We start from the raw sequence: 20,579 nt of genomic DNA, 5'->3' as shown, positions 1-20,579 counted from the left end.
TATTAGCTAATTGAATTGCATTGATAGTAAGCAACCCATTTTCAGTGGATCCCCAAGGGGAAAGAGCCCCAGCAAACATAAGCAAAGGTAAACATACAGGACAAAAACAATTAAAAACAACAATGCAAATACAAAATTAATTATAAAAAGAAAAACAAAAGAAAAAAAATTATGAACATTAAGGGTTACAATGATAGCAGTGGTCAAAATGTACTACATATGGGAGTAAAAACAAAAAGATAATTGTTGTTCAAAAGAAGGACAATGTATAGACTTTGATAGGAAGTGGGGGGATAAATAGTGTGGAGAATGGGAGGGGGAGAGAAAGGAGGGGGCTATAGTAGGGCTATAGTAGTAGAGCTGAGGGTTTAGGAGGTTAGTTTAAGCAGAAGTTACTAACATAGAAAGAAAGTTAGGAGATGCAACAGGTTATAAAATAGGTCAGACTAAGACTACGTGTGGTCAAGGCAATGGCATAATTTCAAGTTTAGTAGGTAGGATTTAAGCTTCTTTTTAAAACAGGGAAAGGAAAGGTTGGATCTAATATGGAGAGGGAGTTTGTTCCAATTTAGTGAGACAAAGTGTTTGTAAAGTAGTTTGCCAATATTCCTTTTGGGTTTATAAACTGAGAAAAGATGCTGATCAGGACCATGGAGAGGCTGGGGGAGGAGAGTAGAGAGTAACATAGGAGGTGAGACCAGGGCAGGCAGAGGGGTTGCTGAGTATGGAAAAGTTAGTGTGGAGTTGTGATCGTATGAGAAGGTGTGGAAATTCCAGCCACTGAAGTTTAAGTGAGAGGCAGTGATGTGAAGAGAGTGGTTGGTTTAGAATAAATCTGTCAGTTTTGTTGTATGTTTGTTTCAGTTTCTGCATTGAGGTAGTTTGGATATTGGTAAGGATGGAGGAAACATATAGAAGACTAGGTAAGAGAAATGTCTGTGCAAGAATGCGTTTAGTGGCAGCAGTAATTTTTTGTTCCTATAAAGTAGTCCAAGTTTTCAATGTTTTTTTTTTTTTGATGGCCTGTTGTATGTGTAAGTCAAATTTTAGTCAGTCATCAATTATTACCCCAAGGAGTTTGGTGTGTGAGGCAGGGTGATAGTGGTGCCATCTAGGGAGGAAAGAGAAAATTTTGATTTAAGGTGAGAGACTGTCTGAGGTAGGAAGAGGAGATGAGTTTTGTTAGGGTTAAGGTTTAGTTGATTGTTTTTGAGCTATTTTTGAACAGCAGTAAAGGAATTCTGTGTTAGTGTGTGTATTTCATAAATAGTATTGGAGATAGATAACAGAGTAGAGTTGTCTGCATATTGTATTACAGATGAGAGACTGCAGGATGAATGCAGGTTCTTGGTAAAAATGTTGAAATGGAGCGGTCCAAGTATGGAGCCTTGGAGTACTCCTATTTGAACATCAAGGAAGGGGGAGAAAGCCTGCTTCCATCTAATAGCTTGTTTTCTACCAGTAAGGTAGGATTGGAAACAGCCAAGAGAATAAGGAGAGAGGTTCAGGTCTGAGAGTTTATTAAGAAGGATGGGATGAGACACAGTATCAAAGGCTTTAGAGAGAGCACCCAATGGGTTGCTAAATGGCTTACTGAAAGAACCCACACTGTAAAAGTAGCTGACTCCAAATCCAGTTCCAGACAAGTGACAAGTGGAGTACCTCAGGGTTCAGTCCTGGGGCCGCTCTTGTTTGGCATCTACTTCTCTGAAGTACAGGTCAACACTAAGGGACTCTGGCTAACAAAGTTTGCAGATGACTGCAAACTGGGAGCCATTATTGAATCCCCAAATGATGTGGATACTCTACAAAAAGGCCTTACAGAAACAGATGCTTGGTGCCAGAGCCATGGGCTCAAGCTCAATGCCAAGAAATGTATTGTTATCCCCTTTTTGAAAAAACATGTATTCATGAATTACCATATAGGTGACAGTACACTAAACACAGAAAGTGTGATAAGTGACTTAGGGACACAGGTGGACAGTGGTCTCACCTTCGATAACCACATCGCCACAACAGTCAGGAAATCCTTCTATGTGGCACACCTCATCACGAAGGGCTTTTCATCCAGAAAAAAGGAGGTCATTGTCCCACTGTACTCATCCCTCATTAGACCCATTATAGAATACAATGCCCCATTTGGTATGTACCTCTCAAGACATCTGCAACAACTGGAAAGGCCTCAGAAATACCTCACTAAAAGAATCACAGGCCTAAAGCAGATGCCCTATGCTGACCGCCTTAAAAACTCCAGCTATACTCTGTCACATATCGTCTACTCAGAGGCGATCTCTGCTTAACATACAAGGCCATGTCAAACCCAGAGCTGTTGGACATGCTACACTTAAAGAAATCCCAATCCCTCAGAGCTACACGCTCCAGGGATCTAAACCTTGTCATCACAATAAACAAAACATGCTGGAGGGATAGGTTCCTGACCCAGAGACTCCCCAGACTCTGGAATAGATTGCCCATACATGTCAAGCAGAGTGCCTCTTTGAACCTCTTCAAGAGGAACCTTGACGATTGGATGGGAGAAAGGAAATTCACCCCAGGGATCACGTCAGTCACCCTGCTAGACAGGGGTCCAGGAAAGTAAATAATGTGGGAAGAAATAGCCAGGGAATTGTTATGGCTAGGCTTGTATAGGCCCTAGGGCTGATAGCCTAGTACCAATCTATGAACCTATGAACCTATGAGCAAGGAATTGTCAGGAGACAGGGAGGTTGTTGTCCCTAGCTTCCTCAACCTTTTGAGCAAAGAATAGTAAGGCAGTAGAGGTACTGTGTTTACGGCATAAACCATGTTGCAAGGGGGTGAGGAGATTTTTGTGAATGAGATTAGGACAATAGTTGAGTATGTATACATTTTTCAAGGATCTTTGAGAGTGATGAGAGAATAGCGATTCATCTGTAGTTAGAGGGTTCAACAGTTGCCACCTTTGAGCAGAGGAGTGGTATAGAAGGATTTCCATATTTCCAGTAAGGTAGCTTCCTGAATGGAGTGGTTGGTTAAGCTAGATACAGGGTATGCAACAGAGTCAGCAGCAATTTTCAGAAATTGAGGGGGGAGTTTATCAGTGGAGGGAGAGCATGGTTTTAGTTTAAGAAACAGGGATTTGATATATTTAGTAGAAACAGGTTACAAGGTATAAGGCTGAGAGACAGAGGAGGATAGAGGTTTAGGGGAGGTGAGGGTGACATAGAAAAGTTTGGATAAACAGAGTTACCAGAGGGTAGGAGTTGAGAGATGCTGTCTATAAAGTGTTTGTTGCGTTTGTCTGCAGTTTAAAAGGGAGAGTCATAGGGGAAAGAGTTAGGGATGGTAGGAGAACCAGTGTGGAGCAGGGAGGTGATAGTGCTCCAGAATTCTTTGGGGTCATATGCGTGGGAGCTTTGAAATTTAGTGAAATATTGGTGTTTATCCAAAATAATAAGTTTTTTACACAATTTCTGAGTTGCTTATAACCTTGGAGAAAGGTGGGAGTTTTAGTGGTCTGCCATTTTTTTCCATAGAGCATCTCTTTCATGCATCAAAGCATGAGTAGCTTTGGAAAGCCAGGGTGAAAATTAGATTTGATTCTGCTTTTGTGAGTTGGGAAAGAGAGATTAGGACATCAATGATAATGTGGTTGAATTTAGTAACAGCATCATTGAGCGTGAGTCTTTTTAGGAAAGACCATTTGATGGCAGAGAGTCTATAGTTAAAGCTTTCAGGGTAAAAATTAGTTTCCTACAATATCTGTAGAGATGGGGCTTAGAGAGAGCAGGAGAGTGCCTTAAGATAAAGATGGCAGAATGGTCACTAACAGAGTCAGGGGAAGGTAGAAGGGTTACAATACTTGTTTGGAGATTTTGTCAAGAGCCAGTCAATTGTGGAAACAGTAGCATTTTACTGTAGTGGGTAGGGGTAGTGATCAGTTGTGAGAATCCAAACAGGTTCATGAAATGTTGGAGTGAGTCACAATAAGGGAGTTCCAATCTATATTAACATCTCCAAGAATGATGGTTTTGTAGGGGATGGAGGTGTTTATCCAGGAGAGTATATGTTCAAGGATAGAGATGTCTTTACCTGGTGGGATATAGACAGAGGCAATAGCAAATATCTTATAGTTATTGATGTGGCAGTCCAGGAGCAGTAGTTCAGCAGGGGAGAAACTAGGCAGGGTAATGTCTGTCGGTGTTAGCATCAGTGAGACAGAGTACAAGATAGCCACCCCACCGCCTTTTTTGGGTGTCCTATCAGACCTGTAGATATTATATTGAGGTGGGAGAAATTCAAAGGAATTGATATGAGGTTGTAGCCAGGTTTCCAATAAGGCCAGGATGTGAGGTTTGTGCTGGGCCAGCCATACATGAAGTTTGAATATTTTGTTGTTTAGGATTTGGATGTTCATTGCAGAGATAGAGATATGTTTGAGCCTGGAGATATCCGAGGATGTTTTTGGGGGGACAGCAGATGAAGGTGGAGGGGGAGTGGAGAGAGGGGAGACCAAGATTAGGATGGATGTCACCAGAAACCAGAAGAGCAAAGACAAGATGGAAAAGGTGAAGGTGGTCAGTAAGGGGAATTGGGGTACTTGAGTTTGGGCTTAGGAGTAAGAGCAGGGTATGCCATGAGTTTAAATTTAAGACATTGAAAGGGGGAGAGACAGAAGAGAGAGGGGGCAATAGTCAGTGGAGGTTGATTATATATTGGAAGAGGTCTGGGAAAGGGAAAGGTGGGGGAAGAGGGGAAGATATGGAGCTCAGTGTGGTAGGAAGTGCTTAGGGCTAGTGAGATTAGAAGTGGGAGAAATAGCAGTACAATAGCATTGTGTGATGGGAAAAGGAGGGGAAGAGTTATAGGGAAAAATATAAAGAAATATATTAGGGGAGGTGGTGGGTAGAAATAAGCAATGTGAGGGAAGGAACAGTATCACGGGATGGAAATAGTGAGTATGTGAGGAGACAGCAGGTGTGCTGGGAAGTGAAAGAGTTAAGTGTGAGAAAGTCAATCCACAGAGGAGGCAGCCCAAGGCGGACAGGGAAAAGAGAAAGATTGATGACAGGTGGGAAGAGTGAAAGGGTGAAAGCACAAGTTATGGTGGTGGGAGGGGGGCTGTGGGAGTGACCAGACAACAAGGTGAAAGTATGAATTTGAGGATACTTGGGGTGGGTGGGGAGCAAAGTGAGCCTGAGCAGAGCGAGGGGGAGAGGAGCTTGCAGAACCACACCAGACCACAAGTAAGTTGAATGCAAGGGCCTAAAACCTGCACTCAGCATTTTAATTTTACTTACTTTTAGCAGGAAAGACAGACCAACAGTATACAATTTTGAGGGTTTTATCAGGGTTACTTGTTCAACTGTCAGACAAATAAGTAATACTTTCAAACAGGAATCTATGTCTGAGTGTTAGAAAGCCACAAATATACAAGATATAGCTGTAAAGCTTAACGTCAGAGAGACAAATGTATGAATCAGTTTACTTTAGTTACAGGGGAAGGAGGCAAAAAAAATAAAGCAGAAAGAGCCCTATGGCTGACTAAAATGGTGACTCACTTTGTTAGCAAGGTAAAAGAGAGCTTAACAATTTTTTTTCATGTTTGTAACTACACTGTTTAATCGTTGGGAGAGAAAAGGTTTTTGTTGTTAGAGATTGTGGTGGCCAATTGCAATCCAGTAGACACCGTTTTGCAGGAGCTCACTACGCTAGTGTAGGTAAATGTAGAGTTTGAATAGAAAAAGAGAAAAGCAGAGATTCTAGGGTAAGCATTAAGGCAACAACAGGCAGTTATTTTACAGTAGCATAATCAGGGAGGTTTGGGGGTAAAAGTAGCACACTTCAGAGTGGACTAGGGTTTATGGCTAAGAAAACTTAGTAGTAGAGAACATAACAAACATTTACCATATTTTAAAGATATACCAGAAAAACATAACAAACACTTGACAGATTTTAAAAATATACCAGAAAAACGAATCATTCCTTCATCATTGTACAACTGCAAAATAGTCAGTAAAAGCAATTACAGTATAGCTAGCACAATTTATTCAGGTTGTATGTTGTTAAAAGTTGTCTGTTCAGTATAATCAATGTATTAGACAATGTTTATTCTCTTATTTTATCCTTAATAAAAATATTGGAAAAAAAAGAAACATGCTTAACAAGCTTTTGTTATACACCTCTATGCTCTATTAGCTCTGTTCATACACTAGAGCATAACAGCAGTCAATGTCAGCAACCAGGGAATATATGTGAGAAATATAACAGTTTAAAAGTTGTTAGACATTGATATATATCACTCTTTTAAATAAAAAATATGACAAAGCTTCTAACAACTGTTAAAGCTGTTTGCTCCACAGATAGTCAATGCAATTCTTTTTGCTCTATATGGGGTAGCACTGGGTGTTTTATGGCTAGAAAATCAGTTAAACACTTTGCTCACTTATAGTTTTTTCTGCAACTGTTAATACATGGAGCAGATAAAATTCCATGCACTACATAAAATCAATATTGGATGACAATGATCATAATTCAGTTGTTACATGTTCTCAACATTGATGTCTTGAACACGTAATTTGGTTACAATCAGAGACCCAGTCATAAAGCTTAGTTATGTTATGTTATGTTAATCCTAGAAAGAAAAAAAATAATTTTAAGCTTTTATTTTACTCTTCTGATCCCACATATTCTAAGTTTTTCTTACCCCAGCAATTTTTTCAATTAAAGTACTTTAAATTTCATGAAATTATATGATGAATGTTTATATTCTGTAAATAGCAGTTTAAAAAAACAATATTCCATGTGACTTCAGCTTAAAACAACAATACTATTCAAGTGATAAAATCATCGGGTTATATAAAACAGTAAATATTGCAGAATACATTTTCTTTGAAAGAAAAGTTTAATAAATGGTTGATGTCTGAAACCCCACTTTAAATTGTATCAGAACACTTTGGATGTCTTTTCACTACAGGAAATTCACAGACATCCAACAACATTTCCTAAAGATAACAAGAAAAGACAGACTCCTACCTTAGTTCATGGTCAGAAATATGATGTGGGTATCATGCCTGAGACAGCGGTTTTCTTGGTTGATTGTTTAGCTGTGACAATAAAGTAAATAAGTAGAAGAACAGAAATTTTTATCTTCCCAGACACAACAAACTACACCATGTGATGCTTGCAGGTTGTGCTTCCTCCAATGGAGACTCTCACTCTCACTTCCCAAACCCGTATAGTTTATACTTTTTTTAAAAAAAGCTTTTCTGCTATTTAATCAGTCCAGTCAACCACAAAATGTTATGAAATACTGCTGACTGTGGAGATTTACAAGATCTTTTATTTTCTGCAGCACTTACTGGTACCTAATCCTTCACATTATACTAAACACCTTCTGTCACTGACTTTTTTCTTCCACAGTATCACATTGAAATTCAGGTTTCCCCAACTGCTGCCATCTGCCTTATCTACTAAGGCTGCTTGTAAGCATCTGGTTATACCCAGATATGATGTAACTTGAAGGATTCTCCCTAAAGGCAAGTTTGCAGCTTCCATGGTGACATGACCTGCCACTGCTCCGGGAGAGAAATGAAGGTGCTGGGTCTGTCATGAAGGCTCAACTGAGGCATTTCTTTATTTTGTTTTTAATTAGCTACTCCATTTGTGTGCTCAGAATAAGACAATAAGAAACAGGGATAGTAGGATCACCCATGTGTCATTCTCACCTGTGGAGTGACATCTTCTCTCCCCATCCTGCTCATATGTGAGGCTGTTGCAGCAGCTCTTGATCTCCACCCTGAGACACCCAGAAGCACAAATCCATTCCCTCCTCTGAATGAAGGTTGAGCTCCTTTGGTTATGCAGCCCCAGGCAACAAATTAAATGAGGGATGTCTGCATCATAGTCTGGAGTTCAACTCAATGTAAAACAGCATATCTGCATAATTCTAAACATGCATAGCTTGAAATTTCTTTCGGTATTCATTTTTCCTTTGTTGACCAGGTTAGTCTCACTAAGCTGGTGGTCTCTTTTCAGGGGAGAACCAAAGTGGTATTTATACTACTTGGGAAAATTTGGCCAGACCATCAAAACATTTCCCTTACACTTTTTCCTTTGGAGCTGATAGATGGTGCTGCATGGCTGCTACAGCAGCAATGAAAAGGTCTAGAAGAAGCAGCAGCATGGAAGAGGAGAGAAAAAGCTATTGTGAGTTTGGAGGCTGACCATGAGGATTTTGCAAAAAAAATGTTTGATATAGAGTATCAGAATGCTGATAAAGATCCCTGTGTGGTGGATGATACAAATGTATTTATTTTATTTATTTAGCATTTATTTTTCAGGAAGGCCGACTGGACATATAGCCCATTTTCAGCGGAGGCCCGGGGTGAAAAGCTCCACATACAAGTTAACAAGGACATATTATTTGCATGGTAACAATGACACATTATTTACATGGTACAGTTTAAGGTTTGAGCAGAAATACAATATACATAGAAGTTACCAATGCACATTTTGATATATAGGCATGCATGCAATGGGTAAAAGAGGAATTTAGAGTGGAAGAATAGCAGCAGATTGAGTGGAATAAGTGTAGGGAGAAGAGAATGTTGAGTTTGGGGAAGGGCAGTAAAGTAGAGAAGTTAGACAGGAGTATTAGATTAGAGTAGGACACTGGGACTATGGCAAGTTTTACTGGGGAAGTGAGAGGTATAGATGAGAGAATGCCATTGTGGGAGAATCGGTTTTCGTCCAAGTGTTGAGCATGTGCAGAGCCAGGTGTCAGCTAAGTGAGTTCTGAAAAGTTGTTTGAACTTAGAGGAGTTTGTGGCAGTTAGGATATGTTGAGAAATAGAGCTCCAGGTCCTGAAGATATGGTTGGAGTAAAGTGAGTCCCCAAAACTCTTATTTGATTTTATAACTTATATTAGAAATTTGTCAGAAGATCTAAGGAATTATTGCAGTAAGGTTGTAGTAGAGTTTGAAGTGCTGGACACTTAGGTTGCTATATCATGGTATGGGCAATTGTAAGTTGGTTGAAAGTTAAAAGATTGGATAGTTCTATCCTGCTGAGTTGATGAAGAGCAAAACAATGATGGGATCTATATAGTAAGTTGGTGGTGAATCTGGCAATCTTGTTGTAGCAGGCTTCTAGTTTAGGTAGGTCTGTTTTCTTGAGATTGATGAATATGGGAGAGGTGTATATCAGGGTAGATAGTAGGTGGGTCCTGGCAACAGATTGTCTAGTGGAGTTGGTGAAATATGGCTTGATTCTGTACAGAGAGCCTAGTTTTATGTGGGTCTTTTTAATGATTAGAGAGAGGTGTTTATCAAATTTCATGTTATTATCAATAGTAACTCTGAGCAGTTTTGTGTGAGATATGGCATCAATCTTGGCGTGTAATATAGATAAGAAAGGAGGATAGGCAGTCAGGGTTTTTAATTTGAAAATAGCATTAGTTTAGTTCTGGTGAGGATGAGAATTAGTTGATAGAGAGCAAATATTCTATTGCTGAAAAGGATTGTTGGGTTATTTCTTGGAGTTGTGAAAGGGACAGTGCAGAGCAGATAAGTAGAGTCATCTGCGTACTGTATGATAGTGGTGAGGTGGGAAGCAGTACTGGTGAAGATAGTGAAAATGAGCGAACCAAGGATTGAACCCTGTGGTATACCTACTGTAACAGGTAATGGGAAAAAGATGATTTTGCCATCTGAGAGCTTACTGTTGGTCAGATAGGTAGTTGTGGAACTATGAGAGGACAGTTTGGCTTAGTTTTCAGGCTGAGAATTCATTGAGGAGCTTTTGGTCGAATACGGTGTCAAATGCCTTCGACATGTCTAGCAAGACAGAGGGTACTAGTTGTTCATTATATTTGAGTTGGTTGATTGTGTTGGTGAAATTTATGAGGGCAGTAGTGGTACTATGATTGGGTCAGAAGCTGTGTTGGGTATGGGTTAGTAAATTATTGCTTAGCAGGTAATTCATGAGTTGTGAGTGTATACATCTTTGTAGTATTTTTGATAGTGGGGATAATATTGCTATTGGCCTGTAGTTAGAGAGATCTGTAGAGGTTCTGCCTTTATGTAGTGGAATGATGTAGGATATTTTCCATAGTTTCAGCATGTATTGTTCTGTGATGGATTGGTTAATTAAGATAGAGACAGGATAACTGATAGTGTCAGCTGCCAGTTTCAGGTATTCAGAAGGTAATCTGTCAGCAGGGAGAGATATTGATTTGAGTTTTTTGAGCATTTTTATTGTGTTGGTTTGGACAGGCTTGTAGGAGAAGGCACTGTTAATTTTCTCAGCTTCTTTAGGTATGAATGGTGGAACATTGCTGTTATTTTTGGCTAGTGATATTATGAAGTTGATAAAATATGCATTAAAATCAGTAGCTATACTGTCTATTGTATTTGTATTGGTAGGGGTTGTAGTTGAGAATTGCTAAGGTTTTAGTAGCTTTATGGCAGTACATAATTTTTTGGGTTTGTTTTTGTTAGATGACAGTATAGTATGTTTTTTATCATTCTTGATCTGTTTTTAGCTTTATTTCTTAGTCATCAGTAATAATCTAGGGTGTTTTAGTTTTTGTTGGCCTGATTATGTCCATGATTTATCTTTAATCTTGAGTGACTGGTGTCTTTTGTTGACCATGGTGCATAGTTTGATTTTGCTCTGAAATGCTAGAGGGTGTTAGGCTATTCAGTATGTCTAGGAATTTGTTAAAGTATTGTGCAGTAGACTCTATGTGGAGTACTTTTAGAGGTGACCACACACATTGGTGGACTATGGATATAAAAGTGTGGGGTGAGAAGTTTTTTTTGTAGTGAATTTGTCTATATGTAGTATTTTTTGGGAGGGTGAAGTCATTCTCTAAGCAGGTAGGTGGCTGCTGAGGCTTTCAGTGAGACAGCCAGATTGATAGGCCAGTGAGAGTTTATTGGTTAGAATCCAGTCTAGAATTGACTGTCTATTGCTGTGTTTGTCAATTCTAGTTGGAGATTGTATTAGCTGGGAGAATCCCTGCAGGTTGAAGGTTGAGGGGTTTCTGAAATACAAGTGGACCAGTCAATTTTGAAATCTCCCATTATTATGGTTTCCTGATTAAATGTTGAGGATGTCCATTGAAGAAAGCCCTCAGTTCTGGATAGGTTAATTACTATGAGGGATGTATATTACTATAAAGGTTATGTATTTATTATGATGATGGGTAAATAATAACTTGGCCTTATTGAATCCTGGAGGGTTTGGTACTAAGCATTCTGGTTTGAGTGTATTTTTATAAATTATAGCTATGCCTCCACCATGTTTGTGTATTCTGTCTAGTATATGGATGTTATAGCCTGGAGTTAAAATTTCATTGTCACTTATCTGAGGTTTCAGCCAAGTTTCAGTTAATACTACTATGTCAGGGGGAATAAAGTGAGAAAGAAGCATGAGATTCATGTATTTTGTTTGGTAGGCTCCTAAGATTTATGTTGATGAGTAAAAGGTCAGATTGATTATCTGATAGGTTAGTGTGGTGCGTGGGGTTCCTGTTGACTGGGATAAGGGCCTGGGTTAGGGTGAATGCCACCACAAAATTTGAGGTGAGTGTAGGAATGAATGTGAGTGTTTGAGTGTCAGTCGAATTTTTGAGTGTCAGTCTAATGTATTTACAAAGTAGATTGTGAGTAGTGAGTTGTGCATATCTCTATGGAAAAAGTTCTGTCTTTGTGGTATTAAAGAGATTTGGTGCTAAGGCAATGTTTATGTTTGTAGTGTGGGTTGAAGAGGGGAGTGCAATAGCAGAAGAAGACAGTTGTGTTATTAATTGATTGTGATATGATGTTAAATAAAAGGCCTGAAATAGAATTAGGAGAAAAGTGAGAAAGAGTAACATTGTGGGACTTACAATGTTGAGAGTTGTATATTTGTTATGAGTATTAAGTGGGGTGAATGAAATGATGTTTAATTAGTGTATTTAAGCAGTAAGGTGACTGAGTGAGAGTAGAAGAGGTGTGAGTGATTTAGTGGTTTATTGGGTTGAGAGGTACTTAGTGAAATGATTGTGGATGGTTACATAGTAAAATTGGTGATTGGATAGTTAGGTCTGATAGGTGGGGTTAGGTTAAAATAAATGTAAGAGTAGTGAGGGTGGGTGAGATTTGGGGGTAGGGTAGGGGAGTGGAGTTAGCCTAAGCATAGCAAGGGCAAATGGAGTGGGCCGGACCCTGGTCATGGTAATTTATGAAGCCATCAAATCAATCATTTAACTGTCTCAATGGAAAATGAAGTAAGTGAGTCCACTGGAGTGGTGCAGATAACAGAACTGGTGTCAGGGTGCTTACGGATGATATTCTATTGAAAATAGTTGAGCAGGGTGATCCAGGTGGCAGATCTGCTGTTTCATAGGGTCAGAATGCAAATACATGTTCAGAAGTACAGAAAGTGATAATGTAGAGAAGGAACCAGGTGATATGGCAGCAGAGAATGCTGCAGTTAAAACTTACACAGCAGTGACAACAGATAAACAAGAAGGGCAGCACCAAACTATAAGGAAAAAACTGTTTTTAAAAAGAAGAGAAAGCAAGCTGTGTGAATAAGAAAAATTGGGACTGTAATAGACTAATACTTTGTATTGGATAATTTAGTAACTGTTCTGATAGTTAAATGTCAAGAAATGTGGTCCTTTATACATATAGGGACAGAGACATTTTGTGAGTTAACATTTGAATCTGAGGGACTGATGATGAAATTTCCGGAACTGTGTGATAAAAAATAAAAAAAAAATATCCACTGAACATTTTTTCTGGCAGTGACTTAAATGTTAAAAAAAGATACTTTGTGTCTAGAACTGACAACAGGAAGATGAAGATGTTAAAAAAATGCATGCAGGGTTTATGTGAAACTGTTGATAACATTGTGAAAGTAAGAGATGAGAGAAATGTATGGAATGCAGGGTGGAGGTTGGAAGATGTTTTGAAATGTAAAGAAAATAGCGAAAATACAGGACGAGACCACCACTACTGCATACATAAAAGTTCCAAGATTTTATTAAAAGAAATAAGTGCTTTCACGTGCTGAACACTGCACGCTTCTTCAGATTTCACTTTACCAATTGGTGTACAATTCTTAAATATACTAACTAATTCACTTTAATTAGAATCAATCAAGCAATAATCAAATAATCAAAATAAATCAAGTAATTCAAATAACCATAGTAACTGTTAAACATTAAAACAGCTAATTAAGCATACTGCTAGCCTAGGCTATGAAATGTAAAGAAAATGGCAAAACACTTGCCAATTGTTAGTTTTGCGTATGGCCACAGAGGGACATTAAGATACACTGGCCAGATTAAATCATGTTTCTTTTGCAGAGACTTTTCTCATTTAATTAATGATTGTGACAAGATACAATGTAACCAGTGTGGGAAGAAAGAACATACAGGAAGCCGCTGTGTGGCTGAATGCAGACTGTGTAAAGAAGGGGCACTTTTGAAAAAGAAGGGAAAAGGAAAGAACACATACATGGGGAAGAACAAGTCAGATACTCTTTACAATGGAGAAGGGAGGAGGTATCTGCATATTTAGGTAAAATAGTAAAGGAAGAGGATAATATAATAAGAGAAATGAAAAATGTAAAAGAAGAGGTAAAGAGAACACAAGAGCAAATTGAGTATTGTAGTACATCATGTGGAAACTATGTATGAATGAAAAGGAATGAAAAATAAGAGAGAATGGAAAGTAAGAAATTTCCAGAACAAGATAAGAAAGAATTTGAAAACAAAATTACTGTTAGTGAATTGAATGAAGTACTTAAACTAAATTTTGATTCAGTATCAGGCCCAGATGGTGTAGGATATAGAATGTGAAAGAAATTAATGGACTAGCCAAGAAGGTATTTTCTAATGTACTGAATGAATAGAGGAAGGAACATTTTGCTTATGAACAGTTATGAGTTATGTAGTAGGATTTCAACATTTGTATGGAGGATAGATGAGAAGAATGAAATAAGAAAACTGATGACCCATTATGCTAAATAACATGAATTATAATGTGTTTATGGAAATAATAAAGACGAGAATGGCTGGAAGAATGGGGTTATTATGGAAGAAGGTATATATGGTATAAAAAGGAAGGGGTGTCAAGAATTGTTATTAGTTGTGAGACAAATTGTGGATTATGTTATAAGTAAAGGAAAGATGTACAATATATGGTAGGTGATATTAACAAGGCATTTGATATCATGGGGCATGATGCTTTGTGGAATGTTATCGAGAAGTATGTAGTAGGTAATAGAACAGAGTTAGTGAGTTAGGGGCTAAGTAAAGAAATATGTGTGATATGAACCAGGATACCTACGTTGTTTATTTGGACCTACCTGAGCCTATCAAATTACAACCAAACACTCTAGTCATGGATGATTTTAACTATCCCTCCATTGAGTGGGAAGCTTATATGAGTACAAGCATGCTCTCACAAAGGTACCTGGACTTAGTTAACACTAGTGCCCTGGAACAAATAGTATGCAACCACAGATGGGGCTCAAATATTCTCAACCTGGTCCTCACCAATATAGGTGACTGTTGCACCATCACAAGTATAGGACCCTCACTGATTAACTCTGATCACAAAATAAGTCACATTTGAAGTAGCTATAACACCTGAACCCCTCTTAGGTGAAATCAGGTGAAAAAATGTTACCAGAGCTAATTATACCCACCTAAGGGATGACATAAATAATTTCCAAGCTCCTGTTCCCACAGATGGCATTGACAACTATACTTCTTCTTTTGACTTTTCCCGGTTACGGGTTGCCACAGCAGATCACCTTGTCTGCTCATGATTGGCAGTGGAGTTTTACGGTGTCGAGTTGTCAGCCCGATGCCCAACCTTCCACAGAAGGCACACACATGCACACACTCACACCTAGGGACAATTTAGAGTGTCCAATCCACCTGCAGCATGTCTTTGGGATGTGGGAGGAAACCGAAGCACCCGGAGGGAACCCACGCAACCACAGGGAGGACATGCAGACTCTGCACAGAAGGCACCCCAGCCGAGGATTGAACCGGAGAACCTCTTGCTGTGAGGCGGCAATGCTAACCACTGCACCACCGTGGCCGCCCGCATTGACAACTATACTAAGGTATACAAAAATGCCCTGTACAAACACTTATTCAAATGTATTGACACAGCTGTACCTAATGGGATCAAAACAAGATCCTCAAGAAAAAAACAAGCCTCCCCGGTGGACATCTAGCATTAATAAGTTATACAAGAAGAGGATAAATTTGCTAAGAATAAAAAAGAGAGGTCCCAGCACTGGAAGAACACCCTCCTCTGCTTGAACAAACAAATAAGACAACTTGTAAAATCCTCTAAGGGCAACTTCAAAAAAAATATCAACCATAGCTTAGGATAACCATAAGGCATTCTTCAGCTATATCCATAACCTAAAAGTTAGGACCAAAAAGTGAGGCACACTGATGTCCCACTCACTAGGTTGAATAAGGAGAAAGTAACAGTCAGCTGCCTGTCAGGTGCCAGGATCCACCATATAATGCACACACTCAGGTCCCTCAACAACAGGTACAAATATGACTCTGACATTACACATGTAGGTGTGAATGACCTGAGACATACCTCCCTGGACTACATGAAAAGAAACATTGAGGAGCTCTCGGATTATGTGGCCCAGGTGGGTACGACCCTAGCCCTGAGCAGCATCCTAGCATCACCCAGAATTATACCACAGTACAAGCAGAAAATGATTGATTTCAACAATTGGCTAAGTTTCTGGTGTCATTATAAGGGGATCCAATATCTGTCTGTCTGGGATGACATGATTGACAGACCTCGATGCTTTGCCAGAGATGGCCTGCATCTGTCATCCCTGGACTTCCTGATACTGGCCAAGGTTCCTGGCACCCCTATAGTGGCTTTTTAGGTGGTGTTCCAAAGACCAAATTACCATCATAACAGCTACAAACAAGTGCAATCTGAGGGTCATGCTGCTCAATGCTAGAAGTCTAAATCTCAAAATACTTTCACTCGAAGCACTCCTTAAAATGGAGAAAATCAACATTTGTGCTGTAACAAAGACCTGGTTCAAGGCAGAAGAAAGCACACCTGCACTAACAGGCTATAACTCATTCCACACCATTCGGCCCCAGAACTTGGACGGAAGCTCCAAAGGCAGTGGTGTTTCCATATTCATAAAGGATGCTCACACCTCCAGACTGGAATCCCAACATAATGCATCAGAGATACTTCAGGTGCAGCTAACATTGGGTAAGACAGCAATTCAGGTCGTAGCCTGTTATAGGTCCCCAGCCATATCCTAATACACTCACTCCATGTTCCTAAGCACCCTGGAGAATATTATGGCCCAACCTAACACATTCATATTGGGCGACTTCAACTACCCCTCCATTGATTGAGAAAACTACTCATGTACAGATACACTTGCCCAACGTTTCCTGAAATTCATTAATTCCAATGCCTTGGACCAGCTCGTTCTTACCCACCCCCCACCCCCCCACCCCCAGAGGTAGCAACATCCTTGACCTGGTCATTACTAACATGGGCAATCATTGCTGTACACCAATAGTCAACTCCTCCCTGGTTAGATCCGATCACAAACTAATCACTTTGGAAATCCACATCCCTCCCACTCCCGCAAAGCTAACCACCATGAGAAACTTCTCCAAAGCTAATTTTGGGCTGCTAAGAACAGAGGTGGCTAATTTCACAGCACCCATGCAATTGTAGAATAGTTGCATGACCAGCGAATCATACACCAATGCACTGTACGAACACATACACAACTGCATGGATCTCACCATACCCAATAGAACCAAGATGTTCTCCTCCAAAAAAAGGAAGCCAATCTGGTGGTCCCCCTACCATAAACAAACTCGACAACAGAAGAAGAAAACTGATGTGGAACAGGGGAAGTCCCAAGACTGGAAAGACTCCCTTATCAGCTTCAACAAAAAGTTGAGATCCCTCATCAAATCCTCTAAAGCTAGCTATGAAAACAGAATTGCAGCAGTTAGTAAAGAAAACCACAAGGCCTTCTATAGCTATGTAAAGAACCTCCACGGCAATACCCAGATTTGCTCTGAGCTACTGCACAATGGTACATCCTATACCGAGCCAACAGATACTGCCAATATACTGGCCGACAGATTCAGTGCCAACTTTTCCCCTCCCCGCAAAGGACCAATCACAATACCAGTAAATTACCAGGCACCCAGTATTACTGCTGCACAGGTTAAAACAGCACTGTCCAAGGCCAAGAATACAGCTTCTATGGGACCTGACACTATCCCTGGCTGTGTTCTACATGAATTACAGAGTGAACTGGCAGCTCACCTGTGTGCCCTGTTCAATCATAGCCTCACCTTAGGCTTTGTCCCTACCAAAAGTTGCACTGCTGTAGTCATCCCTCTCCACAAAGGAGGAGCGACTACAGACCCTGGGAACTATTGCCTCATTTGCCTGATAAGTCTGATATGCAAAGCTATGGAATGCATCATCATGGACCTGATAAACAAGGATATAGGGAATCTCCAAACTCTGGATCCGGCACAGTTTGGTTTTGTGAAGGATAGATCATGTCTGCTCAATTTGGTCGACTTCTTTGAGTCAGTCACCAGAACTGTGGATGAAGGCAAAGTGGTTCATACAGCCTACCTTGATCTGGCCAAGACCTTTGATACCATTCCCCACTCAGGAATTATTGAAAAACTCACTAAGCTGGGCACCAACCCCTATATCACTAGGCGGGTTGCAAACTGGCTCACAGATAGAATCCACAGTGTGAAAGTAGCTGACTCCAAGTCAGACTGCTGACCAGTCATGAGTGGAGTCCCACAGGGATCAGTCCTGGGTCCTCTCCTGTTTGGTATCTACTTCTCAGAAGTCCAGTCCAACACAAAGGGACTCTGGCTGACAACATTTACAGATGGTTGCAAGTTGGGAGTCATTATTAACTCCCCATGTGATGTTGACATCCTACAGAAAGGCCTCACTGAGACCACTGACTGGTGTCAGAGCCATGGCCTTAAGCTCAATACCAAAAAATGTGTCATCATCCCCTTTGGGAAAAACCCAATTCCCATTAACTACCACAACGATGGTAGTCCACTGAACACAGAAGGCGTTATAAAAGGTCTGGGAACACAGGTTGACAGAAACCTCTCTTTTGACCACCACACTGCCACTGTGGTCAGAAAGTCCTTCTGTGTGGCACATCTCATTACTAAAGGTTTTGCATCCAGGAAGAAAGAGGTCATTGCCTCCCTCTACTCTTCCCTCATTAGGCCAATCATCGAGTACAATGGCCCATTTGGCATGTGCCTCACTAGACACCTGCAACAACTGGAGAGGCTGCAAAAGTACCCCACAAACAGGATCCTAGGCCTTAAACATTTGTTTTATATGGACAGACTCAAAAAACTCCAACTATTCTCTGCCTCATATCGCCTACTTAGAGGTGATCTCTGCTTGACTTATAAAGCCATGTCTGACCCAGCTCTGTTAGAAATGCTGCATCTAAAGAAATCCCAATCCCTCCACACCACACGCTCCAGAGACCTCATCCTCATTACCACAATCAACAGAACATGCTGGAGGGACAGGTTCGTAAGCCGGAGACTGCCCATGCTATGGAATAGCACCTCACTGGCCCTCTTCAAGAGAACTCTTGATGAGTGGATGGGAAATAGAAAATTCACCCTGGGGATCCAGTGGCTGTACTCAACAGAGGCACTGGAAACTAAGGTTGGGTGGCACAATGCCAGGGTAATCCTATGGGCTACCTTGTAAAGGCTCCAGGGCCATTAGCCTAGTACACACCTATGAACCTATGAACCTATGAACTATCTACAAATGGCATCATACACACTGATCCTGTGAAAATAGCTAACCTATTAGCTGACAGGTTTGGTGAAAATTTCACCCCCTGTTCCCTCCAAACATTCCACAAAGCATTCCTTCTAGATCTACCCTACCCTTGCATCTCCAAAGAGCTAGTCATTAATGTACTCTCCAAAAACAAAAACATAGCCTCTATGGGACCAGATAGCATCCCAGGTTGCATTTTAAATGGTCTAAAACATGAGTTAGCTACTCCATTAGGTACTCTTTTTAACCATAACCTGAGTACTGGTTTTATCCCAGCATAATGGAAAACAGCAGCCATCATCCCCCTTCATAAAGGGGGTATAATAACAGATCTTGTGAACTACAGACCCATAAGCTTAACCAGCCTTATATGTAAGGCCATCATAGACCTTATAAATAAGGATATAGGTGATCTCCAAACCCTTGATCCAACACAGTTTGGTTTTACAAATTCTGGTCATGCCTGTTAAACCTGTTGGACTTCTTCAAAACATCACCAAAGCCATAGAAGGCAAATCTGTGCATACCTTCACTTAGACAAGGTCTTTGACACAATCCCACATTTGGGCATCATTGGTAAACTCTCTCAGTTGAATATCAACCCTTATGTTGTCAGGTGGATTGCTAAATGGACCACTGACAGATCACACTCAGTCAAAGTTGTGGACTACCTCAACTGACAGAACTGTCAGCCGTGTGTTTCCACAGGGGTCAGTGCTAGGCCCGCTATTGTTTGGAATACACTTCTCAGAAATTCAGGCCAAAACAGAGGGATTGGGGTTGACTAAGTTTGCTGATAACTGCATATTAGGTGCAATCACTGAATCCCCAAACATTATCAATATACTTCAAGTGAGACTTACACAAACCAATGAATGGTGCCAAAGCCATGGACTCAAACTCAATGCAAAAAAATACATCATCATTTCCCTTGGAAAAAAACAATATCCCTGCAAACTGTCATATAAATAATAATACCCTAAGCAACAACTCAGCAGTGGGAGACTTTAAAACGCAAGTTGACGGTACACTAAACTTTAACCACCATGTGTCTGCTGTGGTAAAGAAGGCATTCTACCTAACCCACCACATTAACAAAGACATTGCTTCAAGAGTGAAAGGGATCATAACACCCCTGCACTCGACCCTCATCAGGCCAATAATTGAGTACAATGCTCCCTTTGGTATGTACCTTACCAGGCACCTGCAGCAAATTGAGAAACCTCAGAGATTTCTAACCAAGGGTCTCCAACACATGGGATACAGTGACAGAATGAAGTCAAGTCACTATCACTGTACTCAGTAGTGTACAGACTGCTGGCCTACAGAGCAATCCTGGATCCAAACCTAATGGAAATGCTGCATATCTGCAAGTCAAATGGGCAAGGATCACCCTCTGCAGGGACTTTACCTGGCCTGCAACATAAATAGGACCTGCTGGAGAGAGACAGATATGTCTCTCAAATGTTGGCACTCTTCTGGAATAGGCTACCAGTTCCCATCAAACAAAGCCCCTCTATGACCTTGCTTAAGTATAGACTGGATGACTGGATAGGAAACCCTAAATTCCTGTTGGAGATTTGACCTATGTCCCTCCTATATATGGGCAGTCATTGCTAACTAAGATCTCGAGTTTAAGCGAGATCCTTTATATTGGGCTTTTGTAATATTATATTGGGTACAGATGGCTAGACTTATAAAGA

This window comes from Protopterus annectens, chromosome 1.part2 (assembly GCF_019279795.1).
Source record: "Protopterus annectens isolate FY-2018-M chromosome 1.part2, PAN1.0, whole genome shotgun sequence".
NCBI lineage: Eukaryota > Metazoa > Chordata > Ceratodontiformes > Protopteridae > Protopterus > Protopterus annectens.
This window is presented reverse-complemented; position numbering follows the sequence as displayed.